At 30.9% G+C, this 16,035-nt stretch overlaps 2 long non-coding RNA genes across 2 annotated transcripts; one reads left to right on the forward strand and one right to left on the reverse strand.

The window, feature by feature from the left end:
- Window positions 1–4,365: 4,365 nt before the first annotated feature.
- On the reverse strand, window positions 4,366–5,427 carry LOC108478715 (uncharacterized). Its single transcript, XR_001870335.2, has 2 exons — window positions 4,912–5,427; window positions 4,366–4,617 (listed from the first exon to the last, which is right to left on the reverse strand). It is a non-coding gene; the product is annotated as an uncharacterized LOC108478715 (long non-coding RNA).
- A 2,087-nt stretch (window positions 5,428–7,514) lies between these two features.
- On the forward strand, window positions 7,515–14,742 carry LOC108479131 (uncharacterized). Its single transcript, XR_001870423.2, has 3 exons — window positions 7,515–8,194; window positions 8,338–8,370; window positions 14,479–14,742. It is a non-coding gene; the product is annotated as an uncharacterized LOC108479131 (long non-coding RNA).
- Window positions 14,743–16,035: the final 1,293 nt, after the last annotated feature.

Below are 16,035 nucleotides of genomic sequence, written 5' to 3' on the forward strand. Positions count from 1 at the left end.
AATGCGCCCAAACTGTACAATGAAGCTAAAGGAGTTCCAAAATAGGAAATGAAATGGTAGAAGAGATTTCAGCACTCAACAAGAACAACCCGTTAGTTTATAGGTTGAAGAAAAAGGCTGATGGTATGATTGACAGATACAAAGCTAGTCTTATTGCTCGTGGGTTCTCTCAACAATACGACTGAGATTATGAATAGACTTTTACTCATGTTGCAATGATGACAACGGTTCAAGTAATCATTTCTTTAGTTGCTAGTAAAGGCTGGAAATTATGGCAACTAGATGTGAAAAATGCTTTCCTTTATGGAGAGTTGGATCCTGATATTTTTATGGAACAACCACAAGGATTTATATCTAAGGAGTATCCTGATTATGTTTGCCGACTTGAAAAAGCGTTATATGGTTTCAAGCAAGCTCATTATGCTTGGTTCGATAAGATTGCTCAATATCTCGATTTTTATGGTTTTAAATCTTCAGGTGCTGATCCGAGTTTTTTTATTCAGAAAACACCCACTATGTGCACATTGCTTTTACTTTATATGGATGATATGGTTATTACGAGTGATGATAGTGCTAAAATTAACAATCTTCAAGATGCTTTGATGGTTTGTTTTGAAATGAAAAGTTTGGGTGAAGCTGGTTGTTTTCTTGGTCTGGAAATTAAAAATGTGATGGTTATTTTGTCTCTCAAAAAAGATATACCACAAATTTATTGCAAAGGTTTCGCATGGATGATTTAAAAGAAAAAAACTACTCCAATGGAATCGAATCTCAAGTTAGCTAGAAATGAAGGAAAGCTATTGGAAAATGCAACACTTTTCCGTCAACTTGTTCATAGTTTATTTTATTTAACTATCACAATGCCTAATATTGTATTTCTCGTGGGAGTTATTTCTCAATTTATGGATCAACCATGTGAGATTCATTTAATTGCAACAAAGAGGATTCTTTATTACATCAAGGGTACTCTAAGTTATGGATTAATGTATGCATAATCTAAGCCATTTTCTTTGAGTGGCTTTGTAGATGTAGATTGGGCTGGTGATGTGAATTACAGGTGTTCTACAACAAGTTTTTATTTTACACTCGGTTTGCTGCGATTTCGTGGTGTAGTACTATTGTGGCTCTCTTAAGTTGTGAAGTAGAAAATGTAACAGCTATAATGGCTACTCAAGAATGTTTGTGGCTAAGGAGACTTATTCAAGAAATGGTGACTACTCTCAATCATCCAATTTAGATTTATTATGATAATGAGAGTGCTATAAAGTTTGCTGGGAATCCAATGTTTCATGCTCGTTTGAAAGACATTGAAATTCATTACCATTTTGTTCAAGAGAATGTGTTATCTCAAGATATTGAGTTGCAAAAAGTACGAACCGATGAACAAGTTACAGAGTGTTATCTCAAGATATTGAGCTGCAAAAAGTACGAACCGATAAACAAGTTGCAGACATATTTACTAAGGCACTTGCAAAAGCAACGTTTGAAGGCTTTCATGAAGCTCTTGGTGTTATTGACAACAAGTTTGCACTAAGGGGGGCTGTCGAAATTTAGTGCAACTTACTGCTACTTAAATTGGTCAAGATATTTATTTCTATTAGGAGTCAGTCAACAGTTTTGGTCATTTATTTGTGCAAATAAAATAGGAGTACGTTAGCTACTCTAAATAAAATTAGTTGAGATATTTTTGGAGATATTTTTGTTTAAATGTCTTACTCTTATTCGAGTTGTAGCACTTTAGATTTCTATTTTCTTATATTATTTTGATTGAGTAATAATAATTTTCTTCTTATTTCCATTTCTACTGTCTGTATTTGTGTCACATGATAAAAAGTTTTATTTATTTAGCATTCTTAATATGATGAATTTATATTTAAATTTCATTTTACTCACAATTTTATTTTTCATTTTAATATCGTACACATTTCATTTGTTATTATTAATAATTTGTTTTAAACTATACAATTTATTATTTATTATATGACATTTTAAACACATTTTTATATTTTAAACATATGATTTCTACTAGACATGTGATTTTATATTATTCCATTCAAACTTTTAGGAATAACAAAATGTTATAACTTGCTTCTTCGAAAAACAAATGTAATACATTGCATAAATAATGATGACAATAAGTAGTATACAACTTGTTAAACCAAGGTTTTGAGCTTTGGCCCGCTTTCTTGAAATAGACTGAAGGAGTGGGGAAAAGGTTATGGAGTTTAGCTGTTTTTATTTTGGTTTAATTTATGATTTCACCTTAAAATATTCCTTTTATTTATTTATTTTGGTATCTAAAATGTTTTTAGCCCAAAGCATGCATTTCGAGTTTTTTTTTTTTACATTAATAATACGAAAAATAATTATGAAAATGTGATGAAAACTAAATTATTTACTAGAATAGTAATAGGTGATGTTCCTAGCCACATCACCTATAAAAATAATAAATAATAATGAAAAATAAAAATATATATTTGAATTTAAGAGGGTGTGGCAACCAAGGAGTGGCACCCCATTTTCAACTACTATTTACTTTTTTATTTTATATATTATTAGTTTTATATTTATATTTTATTGTTTTTATAATTTAATTTAATTTAATAAAAAAATAGTTAAGTTTTTTAATTTCATAATTTTATAAATTTTAATATTTTATAATTATAAATTTTTTAATATTTAGAATAGTGATTAAATTGATAATATTTTGGTAAAATTGACATAAAAATATTAAGGTAAACTATCAAAATAGTCACTCAAGTTTTTAGTAAGTTCCTATTTTGGTCATCAAAAATTTTAATATTTATAAAAAATAGTTGAGTTGTTTTATTTTTACTTTTTAATATTTTATATTTTTTTGGATATTTAAAGTAATGATCAAGTTGATAATGTGTAAACATTGAGGAAAAGTGTATAAATTTTTTTTAAATACAATCAACTTGATAGAACGTGAAAAATATGAAGGGCTAAATTTATTATTATACTAATAAAAAGAAGGCTACATTGACTTTCTATTTGGTGACCAAATATATTTTAATTGTGGAGTGACTAGAATTGAAAATTTACCTAAACAGAGTGACGAAATTAACAAAAAAATTTCGGTGACCAAAAACTCTAATTCGCTAAAAACTTAAGTGACTATTTAGATAATTTACCTAATGTATTTTATGTCAATTTTATAAAAATAAATTATCAATGTGCTCATTATTCTAAATATTCAAAATTATAATTATAAAATATTAAAAAATTTAGAATTAATGAAACTAAAAACTTAGCCATTTTTCATTAAATAAAATAAAGTTATAAAAACTATAAAATATAAATATAAAACTAATAAAATATAAGAATTGTTTTAAAAAATATAAAATAAAAGTAAAAAGTAACTGAAAAAGGGCGCCGTCCCCAGTTCGCGACACCCCTTTTAAATTCAAATATTATTATTATTTATTTATTTTTATTAAAATATTTTTTTTAGGCTTAATATACCATTTAATATTTAAACTTGATATTTTTTTCTTAATTTGGTACCTAATTTTTTTTAGCCTAATTCGGTATCTGAACTTGACACATTTTCTTAATTTGGTACCTAAACTTTTTTTTGTCCCAAATTGGTACTTGAATTTGACATTTTTTTTTCTAATTCGGTACCTAAGTTTTTTTTAAAATTTAATTTGATCCAAAAGTTTAAGTACCAAATTAGGAAAAGTGTCAAGCTTAAGTACCAAATTTTATATTAAGCCTATTTTTTTAGGCAGTGTCACCTGACATATTAGCAACAACGCCTTTTACTATTCAAAATGATCCGTTCTCGTAAATAATATGCTTTCCACCCCATTTTCATAATTATATTTTATGTATTATTAATGTGAAAAACCCATGCATTTCTTATGTTTTTAGTCCATTTTGTAATGTACTCTAAAAAACTGTTTGATAACTTTGGCCAATGTAAAACCACCATGTGGCATGTTTGGTCAAAAAAAATGTTACATGAAATTATCTTATAAAATATATAAAACTTTAAAAACATTATAAAATTGGAATAAATATTTAAAATTTAAAAATAAAATATATAAAATTATAATATAAAGAATAAAATATATATAAGTAAATATACATATAATTTCTAAACAATTATTTTCTTTAATTCCCCTTTTAAATATTTTATTTTCCTTTTCTATTTTTTCTCTCTATTGTTCACCTCTCTTTTTTAACTCTTCTTATCTTTCTTCTCTAGTTCTCCTAATGTTCTTGCTGCCACAATGCTGTAATAGGCCCAATTTGCCTGGGCCCATAAAAAAACCAAAACTAAAATAAAACAAACAAAAGAATAAAAATAAAAAAAAACCAAAAATAGTAAAAGTCCACTGGTCCAAAAAGATTATTTCAACTTATTTAATCCAAAAATAAAGGCCCAAATATTAAACCTAATAAACCTACACCCAAAATCCCAAAGTCCCTTAGCCCAATTCACAAACGGCCCAAAAGGCCCAATAGTTTGAAAATACCAGAAATCTAAAAGTTTCTAGAACACGCTAGTACTGCAATCAAGCTTTCACAGGGGTTTTCCCACGCAAGGCTTTCACGAGCGGCTTTCTCCGTACGGCCGTTTCTCCACACCTACAATAGAATACACGAGAAGAAGCAGTTAACAAAATACACAGCTAAATGACAGAAGGAAAATATAATTTTTATTTTTCATTTATTCTGTAAATTTGGCTATAAAAAGCCATTATTTGTACCTTGATTTTTTACACACATTACGCAAATCCAATACAAAGAATCAACAAAAATCAGAAGGTGATTTAAATTTTTTTTTTCCTTCCGTCTTCAATATTTTTTTCTCTTTTTTGCATATACCTTGTTTTTGTAGTATTTTTTTTAAAAAGAAAGAAAGAGAAACGAGAAATTTACCTTCGTGGATGCATTGATGAGATCCCTTGTCTTCTCCGTCGAAATCGGGGTTAAAGATGCGGATTCTCCAATGAAAACAGTCTTTGAGTGTCGACTTTGATGGAAATAAAGGATCCTTCTACATCACTCACCAATTTTAATGGTGAACTGGTGATTAAATGGCCTTAACAGAGGAAAGCTGCTGCGTCGAAACCTTAATAATTGGGTATTAGGCTTGTAACAAATGGCTAATTGCCATTCAATTTTCTTTTAATTTTGGGCATACAATGAAATGACGCCGTTTCAGGGGAAGTAACCCGCACGTCAACCCGTTCAAGGACCCGGATCCGCGCTATTGCGCTCAAAATGGGTTATTTGTGCAACAGGTCCTTCCCCTTTGCGCCGCATTATGATCCGCTCCCATTTGCGTCTGATTTGTTTTGTTTTCTTTTAAAATTTTCCCAAAATTCGAGTGCTTTTGCATTTTAGCCCGCATCTCAACGCAGTGTTTTGGGATTGGGGACATTATCAGATTTGGTCCCTGTGAATTCACGCGTGTTGTGCAGGGGTCTTTATTTTAATATTAGTAGTTTGTTTTATTTATAAATTATCCCTATTACTTTAAAGTCATTTTAATTTAGTTTTCTATCAACACCATGCATTTTTATTTTAGATAATTCGTTTTTTATTATTTTTTATTTTGTTGAAATAACATTAATAATTTTACTTTGTTTTAAAAAATTGTTATTTTAAAATCTTCATATTATATTATGTTAAAATTATGAATGGTATTTTATTTAAACATTTTATATACATGTACATATATAATATTTTAGTTGAGTTTTCTATTTGTGCAATTTGCCATTTTAAAATTCATTTAATATTCTTATAAATGTTAATCTATTTAAATAATTTTGCTTTGTTTTTATTTGTGTAGTTATTTTGAAATTCTTTTTATTATATTATTTACACATTTTGTATAACGTCATATTTAAATATTTTGTGTATATTTATACATATATTATTTTAATAGAGTTTTTTTAAGATTCATCTAATGTTTTTATATATATGTAAAGTTATTGAAGAACTTCATTTTGTATTTATAAAATTATTGCTTCTTTATATTAGGTTATTCTAATATTTATATAGTATCTCGTTTAAATGTTTTATGTATAATGGTATGTATATAAGATAGTCTAACTAAATTTTATATGCATTATTAATTTCATGCTATTTTTACTATATCTATTTAGATATATATATATATATATATATATTTTTTAAATCTATTATGTGTACTATACCTCATCATGCATTTTAGTATTCTCTCATATTTTATATATTATTTAAGTTATCATGTACATTGTCAATTTTTGAATGAATTTGTGTTTAAAATATTTTGCATATAATTTGGTTCCAACTTCTATTTTATAATATCTATTTCAATAATCCCATATCCCTAGTCTTTGTGCAAATTTGTCAACTTATATACTATATATATTATGTATTCATTAATTCATCATTATTTTGAAAATGTCTTATACTATATTGACTTCTAATTCTATTTTATTTTGTACAATTTTTATGGATCGTTTTATATTGTGCCATGTTAATTATTGTTGTATATTATTTTGTATTGATTGTTCACCATCCATGCTTAAAAAATTTGGTCACATTGTACTTAGAATAATTGTACATAATTGTTGGATTTATTAATTGAGGTTTATTGTACTATATGTGTGCATATTATTTCATGTTCATTAACCCTTTTCTATACAAATGTTTTATTATAATACATTAGGTATTCCATTTATTTTAAGGCAAATAAATGTGTTTTGAGCTAATTTCCAATTTTCCTTACTATTCAAAAATTTTGAAATAAGGCAATATTCAATATTTGGGGAATTCGGGAAATCGTGCCCTACCGTGCTGGGTATAATTTTTTGGTGAATTAAATATTTGGATATCCTTTTATAATTTTAACATACGAATTTTTGAGGGTCAAGAATCAATCGTATTTTTGAAGGTATAAAGGATCGTGTCCAATCGTGCTGGATATGATGCTGCATATCTTTGAAACGAGAGAATTTTGACCGCTAATTTGAACTATTCAAACATTTTAAAAAGAATCATACTTTGAAAAATCTTTTTTTAAAAAAAACTTTGATATAAGGATAGCATCGAATCAATTTGGTACCAATTTTTGGGCGTAATGAGGGTGCTCACCCTTCCTCATGCGTAACCAACTCCCGAACTTATTTTTGATTTTACGTGAACCAAAATTGTCTTTAATTGAACAAAACGTTTTAGTAGGTGGCCCAATCACACCTAAATCAAGAGATTGATGGCGACTCCACATTTTCGTTTTAAAAAGTCGATTCCCATTTTTCTTTCAAATAAAAAAAATAGTTTAGACAAATACCATTAAATTTCTACAACTTTTCCTTGTCCTAGTATAACTTCTTTTCTTTTCTTTTTTGTTTTTTTGAAAATTAGCTGGATTTTATTATTGAAAATAAAACAAAGCCCAAATCAAAAAATCCAAAATACAAAGTGGCCAATCCTAAAGATCGGCCCAAACCCAACAAAAGATAGGAGTTTGTTCTAGAAACTTATTGCCATCAGCAACATTAAAGATAAACACGACTCCTGAGATAACATTAGTTAAAATATTTCACAAATTCTCACAGCTTTTAAATCCTACAATCCTTCCTCTTTTTGAAACTCTTTCCTCTTCCCCAAGTTTCAGCAAGACAAAAAATAGAACAACACCTATTAGCAGATTTACCCATTCCTCAGACGACCTCTTTCCACCATCTCCACGGCGTAACCAAGTACTCCTCCATTTTTCATCCTTTTGTTCTCCATTTCTTAGCCCTTTGTCGCTAGTAGATTGGCAGCTTCATTCTTTGTCCTTTTGCCATGTAAGAACTTGCACATCTAAAAAGCTTTACTTAGCCAAAGATAGTCTCTAATGATAGCACTGATCTCCAATTTATCATCCTCATCCTTTTGTAGTTTTTTCTTATTACTGATAAAGCATCACTCTCGACCTCTACTGCCATGACCCCTAGATCCAACCACATTTGAAGCCCTTGAGCACATGCAATAGTCCCTGCAGCAAAAACTGAAGGAACCCACACATTTTGAACAACTCTAGACCCCAATACCTTCCTTTACGAGTCCCTTCCAACAATCCCAGAACAAAACCTGTGCTCATCCTTTTTAAATGCATCATCAAAGTTAATTTTCACAAAGGGGCTCTTCGGTGGTTTCTACCTCTCTTCCACTCTCAACTTGACAGGTAAAACAATTTTTAGCCCATCCAATTCGCTCAAGTAATTTCTTACGAAATCTGCAGTTTCTAACATCGTTATCTTTTTGCTTTCATGTACCCATCTATTTCTTGTTGTCCATATCGCCCATAAACTACAAACAAAAATACAGCACTGATTCTAGGAATTATTCTCAAACAATCAGGTAACCCAACTAAAAAAATCCATATTTTCAATTAAGTTTGGCCACTTACAATTTAATTCTTGCCAAAATTGTTGTCACTAAACATTCCCGGAAGATATGTTCTTTGGACTCCACCTCATCCGCACAAATAGTACAGAGGGCATTTGTTGTTAATCTTCTATATTGTGAATTACTTAGCATAGGAATAAAATTCATGAAGCAGCTCCATACTATAATATTTAACTTTGAGGGGAAATTGAGTAGCACCCCTTACACTTATCTGTCGCCGGAATAGGGTTACAAGGCATTACTAGATAACACACATCATTCATATACATTTATGCAATCATAATCAAAATTCATTCATCTCAATCATATTGTCCCATGTAATGTCTTACGAGACCTTAAAACATGCTTAGAAGTGGTTCGGGACTAAACCGATAATATATGCAAACTTTAGAAAACTTAGAAAATTTTCTTTAATTTCAGAGTCACACATCCGTGTGAATAGGCCGTGTGTCTCACATGGCTACCAGACACGCCCGTGTCACAGGCCATGTGAAAATAGAGCATACATACTGGCTTGTACCATACGGCCGAGGACAGGTTCATGTGTCAGGCCGTGTGAAATCTAAGGGGGTTATTGACTTGGGTCACACGGCCGACCACACGCCCATGTGCTAACCCGTGTGCCACACACGGCCAATAAATACGGCCGTGTGTCTAGGCCGTGTCAAAATTGTAGGGTATATTGACTTAATTTTGAAGGGTACCTCAGGGAACACACGGCCGTATAACATGATCGTGTGTTGTACACGGCTGAGACACACACCCGTCTCTGTCTGTGTGGACAAAAATAAGTAATTTGCAAAGCTAATTTTCCATCCTTTTCTCATGCACACTTATCCATCAAAATGGTATCATTTCAACGCATATATAGGTAACTAAAACATGCCAATTCAATCATATAACATGCCATCAATCATCAACCAATTCAATTACTCAATTCTTTGTTCAAAACATACCAATGCATCATCTATAAATCATACCAAAATATACCATTTCTTAATTATTAATATATCAACTAATAACTAACCAAATGAGCAACCACTTAGTCATACTAACAACCATGGCAAACATGTCAAAACACATGGTAACTTATAAACATCACATATATCACTTGCCAACGTATAAATCAAGCCAACTCAAATAACACATTCTCGTAAGAATCTTGTATGTACCTGAGTTGTTTAACTCAATAACACATTCTTTCTCGACTTGTCTTTGCACGTTGAACTATTCGGAATCGTTACTTGGAATCACATAAAGCTCGTACAATGCCATATCCCATATATGGTCTTATATGTTATCACATATTGATGCCTCTGTCTTAGACATGGTCTTACACGAAATCGAATAATGATGCCAATGTCCCAAACATGATTTTACACATATTACAATACAATGTCAATGTCCCAGACATGGTCTTACATGTAATCACATCTCGATAACTTAATGTCATGACATTTGTATCCTATACTATTCCTAAGGTTCGTACGGGACTTTTGGATGTCGTAACTTCGTCGATACTTGCTCGTATTTGATCTTTTGACATTCGTAGCAATTCAATGATAATAAAACATATATAATTCAATTCAAAGACATTTATTTACATATGAACTTACCTCGTGTTCAGAATAAACGGACGGAATCAACTATTTGATAACCTTCGATTTTTCCCGATCTAAATACGATTTCTTTCGTTCTTGATCTATATACATTCAAAATTAACTCTTTTATTCATCAACACATTCAATTTAATCCACAAACACATATTTGGGCGTTTTTACACTTTATCCCCTAAAGTTTCATATTATTATAATTTTGTCCCTATTTCATAAATATACAAAATTCACAAAATTCAATATGATCCATGCTTAGCCGAATTCCCTATAGCTTCATAACAGCCCAAATTTTTATTTATTTCATACTTTTAACCACATCATTTTACATTTTCTCAATTTAATCCTTTTTTATGCAATTTCACTAAAAATCACTTTACAAAACAAGATAACCTATTAACAAATACTCATTTTCCATCATCAAACATTCAAGAGCACAAGCACTTATCAATGACATTTCACAAAATCATCAACACTTTCAAAAATTGAGACATGGGCTAGTTAGTACTTAAAGCAACAATCACAAAAACGTAAAAATCATTAAAAAAAATCAATTAAAAAATCATAGCTTAATCAAGCTATGCAAGTGCTGAAAATTTAAAAGCTTTAAAACCCTTTCTTTTCCTTTGATATTCGGTTGGAAGATGAAGGAAATAAAATGATTTTAGCTTTTGTTTTATGTAATATTAACCATTTAACCTTTATTTAATAAACTATTTATTCATCAACTATAACGCCATTAATGTCCATTAACCTTATCAATGACATAATAACATCATAAGGACATATGGTTTAATGAACCATAACAATTAAGCACTTTTAACTTATAACATGCTACTTTTATATTTTACGCGATTTAGTCTTTTTTCTCAAATTAAGCTATTAAATGAGAAAATTAACTCACGAAATTTTCAAACATATATATTCACATGCTATAAATACCAAAAATAATTTTAAAATAATTTTACGACCTTGTATTTGTGGTTCCAAAATCATTGTTCCAATTTAGCTAAAACTGGGCTGTTACAGATTGACTCCTCATAGTTTCTTGTAAAATTCCCTGAAATATGTCTTGTTGTAAAATTGATTAGCCATATTTAATTATTGCATCAAAAGCTTGTAAACACTACGAACTAAAAAGTCCCCTAAAGCCTCATCTTTCTAGACCTAGAAATCCTCATGTAGAACTTTTGATATAGGGATATTAAGAGTTTTGTTGGCATCCGACTTAGAGAAGGTATCCTTAATAGTCCCTCTTTCTATTTTCTTGAAAAATCATTTATTAAAGTTGCCACCATCATATTATTTGAAATAATATCACTATTTTTTAATCTGTAATCCTCAAATCCCAACACTCGTGCATCTCCTTTAACTTGAATTTTCGGTACCTACACACCAGCACAAGCCACCTTGAAGGAAGCCTTTGGTTGCCCAAACACTCTTCTAAGTAAATGAAGGTATATTCCCCAAACTTGCTTTTAAAAAGTTTGTCGTTGGATAATGTTTAGCTTTTAACGTGCAAGTAAGCAAAGAATTCAGATAAATAATTAACCTCCAACTTTGTTTTACAAGTAATGATAAATTAAATTTTGCTAAACAACAAAATCCGATACCCTTATTCTCCTTAAGTTCGCATAAATTCCTCCACTCACTCCAATTGATGCCCCTCTTCCCATGCCTTTTTTGCACAAAAAATTCATAATAATACTCTCTAATTCATTGCAAAGTGTTTTTGGTAGTAAGAAACATGCCATTGTGTACGTTGGGATCGCTTGTAGCACAAATTTTATAAAAATCTCTTTTCCTTCTTGTGACAAAAACTTTGTGCTCCAACTATTAATCTTAATTTTCATTCGATCTTTCAGTATTTGAAAAGTTATTTTCTTCTTTTGTCCAACCATGTTAGGAAGACCCAAATATCTTTTCAGATTTTTAGAATTACACACATTCGAAACCCACGCCACCAACCCATTAACCTGATTAAACATATTCAAACTGTAAAACACTGTTGATATTTCATAATCCACACATTGTCCGAACACCTCATCATATTCTTTTAGAATTGCTTTTAAAACATCTGCCCCCTTTTTTGAAGCTTCATCAAATAGAATACAATCGTCTGCGAACAATAAATGAGATATTTTTGGACTCCTTCGACAAATTCTAGCACCTTTCAATAAACCCTCTTGCCTAGCAAATCGCATAAGAGCAGAAAGGTTTTCACTATATATTAGAAATAAATAGGGACTTAAAGGGTACCCTTTCTTTAATCCTCTTATTGGTTGGAATCTCTGTCCCACTTTCCCATTAATCATTACAGGATATGAGACAGAGCTGATACATCTCATAATAAGCTCCACCCAAGAAATTGCAAAGTCCATTTGTAACAGCATACGTAATAAAAACGACCATTCAACATGATTATAAGCTTTACTCATATCTAGCTTAAGCGCTATTGAACATTTTCCTTTCGTTCTTTTTTGCTTAAACGAATTAAGAATTTCATAAGCGAGCAAAATATTATCTGTGATCAATTGGCATGGAACAAGTGTTTTGAGCCTCATAAATGCAGCAATTTAAAACTTGTTGAAATTTATTTGCAATCGTTTTAAAAGTAATTTTGTATACACCATGCAAAGACTTATTAATCTAAAATTTGCCAAATTCAAAGGCTAAATAGTTTCTGGTAAAATAATTATGTTGGTAACATTAAGAGAGTCCATCGACATACCTCTATTCAATACATCCAAGCTAAAATGGCTCACATCCACTCCAATAATATGCCAGAATTTTTGGAAAAAAATTGCTGGAAAGCCATCAACTCTAGCCATTTTTGTAATAGCCTATTTTTAATGAAATAGAACAGTGGTTTTGAGACCACAAATCTGAATCCATAAGAAAAATTATTTTAATATTATTGCATGATCTGCATTATGATAGAAATGTCGTATAAAAATTTCGTTAAGAAAATTTTACCGATTACATGTCTACTTTGATAAAGGACCAAATTGCATAAAATGCAAAAGTTGAGTTCTAGTAGCTATAAGTATCAAATAGCTATGGAATTCAAAATTGGTGGTCTTTATATGACAAATAGACTATTAAAAGGAGTTAGTAGATAAGTATGCTTAATCATCCATGGAAAATAAAATAAAGAAAATGACTAAATTGGAAAGAAAAAGATGAAAAGATGATAAATAATAAAATAACATAAAATATCATCATATTATCATCTTTCCTAAAACAAAGACATGGAAACCCTAGTTTTTTGGTGTTGAGTTCAAGCTAGTTATTTTGCTCAATTAGATCCGGATAGACCAAATACGGAATTGGATTGAGGAAAAGAAAAAAATATCAGATTAGTAGATTACAATTCACGAACACTTGTCGCGGTAAGTTCGTGTAATTAAATTGTGTACACTTATATGTTTGAAATTGAATTTTGTATAATATATATGAATTGTGTAATTGCCATGTATATGAAATTGATTACATATCTGACAAAGTTTGATAAATGTTAAGTCCTATTTGAATAAATGAAATTCGATGGATACAAGATTCCCAAATTAGTTGTGGTCCTGCATATGTTGCAGACATTCCACAGCTTGAAAGAGCATACCGTTATTAGTCGTCTCAACCTTCTCATTATATGGTTCCTGCAAGCTCTCCGTTAATAGCTCTTCAGAGCATCCCGATTGGTTGTGATTCTGTATGTGTTGTAGACACACAACTCTTATGAGCATCTCGTTATATGGCTTTTCGTGAGTTTTCCAATTAAAGGCTTTTTGTGAGCTTCCTAATTAATGAATCTCAGGACCTTCCTGATATGGCTCGCTTGAATTTCTCGATACATGGCTATTTGGAGCTTTCCGATTAATGGCTCTTTGGAGCTACCGGTTATTGGCTCTCATGAGCTTCCCGATTATGGCTCTTATGAGCTTCTCGTTATATATAGCCCAGCTAAGCTTCCTGTTATACAGCTCAAATGGGTTTTCTGTTATATGGCTTGAGAGAGGGCTTCCCGATTATGTGCTTTAAGGAGCTCTCTCAAATATGAATTGACGGGTTACAGTTTGTACGCTTCAAGTGTACTACCTGTGTATCCATCGATATTTCTAATAAATTTAACGGGCAAAGTTTCCGACATGTGATAATCTGAATTTGAGATAAAATATTATGAAAATGTAGATGTTATATGAATATATGATGTGGAAAAACATGTAAATGAAAATTTGTTACATGATGAGCTTATCCTTGTTTTTTGATATTCACATGAATTACATGACTAAAATGTTTCTTAAGATTATGTGTTTAGGAAAATTGCCAAATTTCTTTGGATGAATTTTTCATGCTTCCTTTAAATGTAAATGAATGGTAAATTAATTTCTATTATACAGACTTACTAAGCATTATATGCTTACTCTGTTTTATTTTCCCTGTTCTATAGTACTAGGAAGCTCGTAAAGGTTAGAGGTTGGTAGGAGCATCATCACACTATCCATCGGCTCATTTTGGTATAAATGGTAAACTCATTTTGGTTATAATGGCATGTATAGGTTAATTAGCCAAAATGTTGACATGTAAATATTTGATTGATAATAGCCATTTGAATGGCTTATTTTGATATGTTTTGATGTATATATAAGTGTATTTATCATGTTAAAAGTATTAATATTGATTATACATATATGCATTTGGTTATTTAGGTAAATATGAACACTAAGTTGACATGGTAATAAATTTTCATTTCAGGTGCCTAAGAGCACATTGGCTGTGTGTGGTAATATGTTATGTTTAAGGCATGATTTTGGCTTGATTTGAATGTCTTGAGTTGGGTGGTGAATGTGTTTAAGTGTTAATGTAGGTGGAAGACAAATTGAGTGAGAAATGTGGCCTTGAAAATGGCCTATTTTCATCGACACGGGTAGAGACACGGGCGTGTGTCTCAGCCATGTGTAACACACAACCTAGCATATAGGCGTGTGGTTTGGTCGTGTGTCCCTTGCATCTTCAAAATTTTAAAAGAGAATGCTAAGAATTGATCACACGGCCTGACACATCGGCATGTGGCTTGGCCGTGTGACCCAAGCCAGAGAGTTACATGGGTACTAAAACGAGCTAAGACACTGTCGTGTGCCCTATTTCAACATGAGCGTGTCACTCGGTCTTGTGAGGCACATGGCTTGACCACACAGGCATGTGTCCCCTGCACTTAAGAAATTTTTGAAGTTTCGCGAAAAATTCTCTAAGTACCCAGTTTAGTCTCGACTTATTACTAATGCATATTTTGAGCCTCAAGGGCTCATATAAAGTACAATATGATTGAATATGATTGATTTATGGTGTGAATGCTAAGTGACATGAAATATCTGTCTTTGATCTATAAATCCTAGTAATGCTCTATAACCCTTTCTGACGACGGATATTGGTTAGACAATGCGGTCGTTGAGAGTACCAATAATATCTTATCCCAAAAAAATATAATAAAAATAATAGTATAAAGAAAGTAAGGTCAAATCCTCAGGGATCGAATTTGTACAGTTGCTTGTTCCTCGAAATCCTGGTCAGAATCGTGCCCAAGAAATCCTACGTATTTGGAAAAAAAAAAGAATTAAAAGTTTTGATCTGGAAAAAATAAAATAAAACAGAATTAAAATTTTTTATTGGAATTTCAAAAATTAAAAATAATAGAAATAAAAAAAGTTGAGGAAAATGTGTTCTTATGGAGAGATTTCAGGCTCCGATTGCCTCGATTCACCTTGAGTTCAGTCATTGGCTTTTAGGTAATCCATTTCAAACAGAATAATCCAGTTACATTGGAGGAGGACGTCTACGACCATCAGCTCCAAGAATTTAGACTTACAATTTAGGGGAACCTGACTCTAGCCAACAATCGCTTCTGTAGGATCATCTTATACTAGATCATCACTTCTCAATGGCAAATCTTACCCCATTTTGTCTCTTGGGCTCACTAACCTTTGACACAGTAAGTTAATAAATCAAC

Source organism: Gossypium arboreum, chromosome 12 (genome assembly GCF_025698485.1).
Source record: "Gossypium arboreum isolate Shixiya-1 chromosome 12, ASM2569848v2, whole genome shotgun sequence".
Lineage (NCBI taxonomy): Eukaryota > Viridiplantae > Streptophyta > Magnoliopsida > Malvales > Malvaceae > Gossypium > Gossypium arboreum.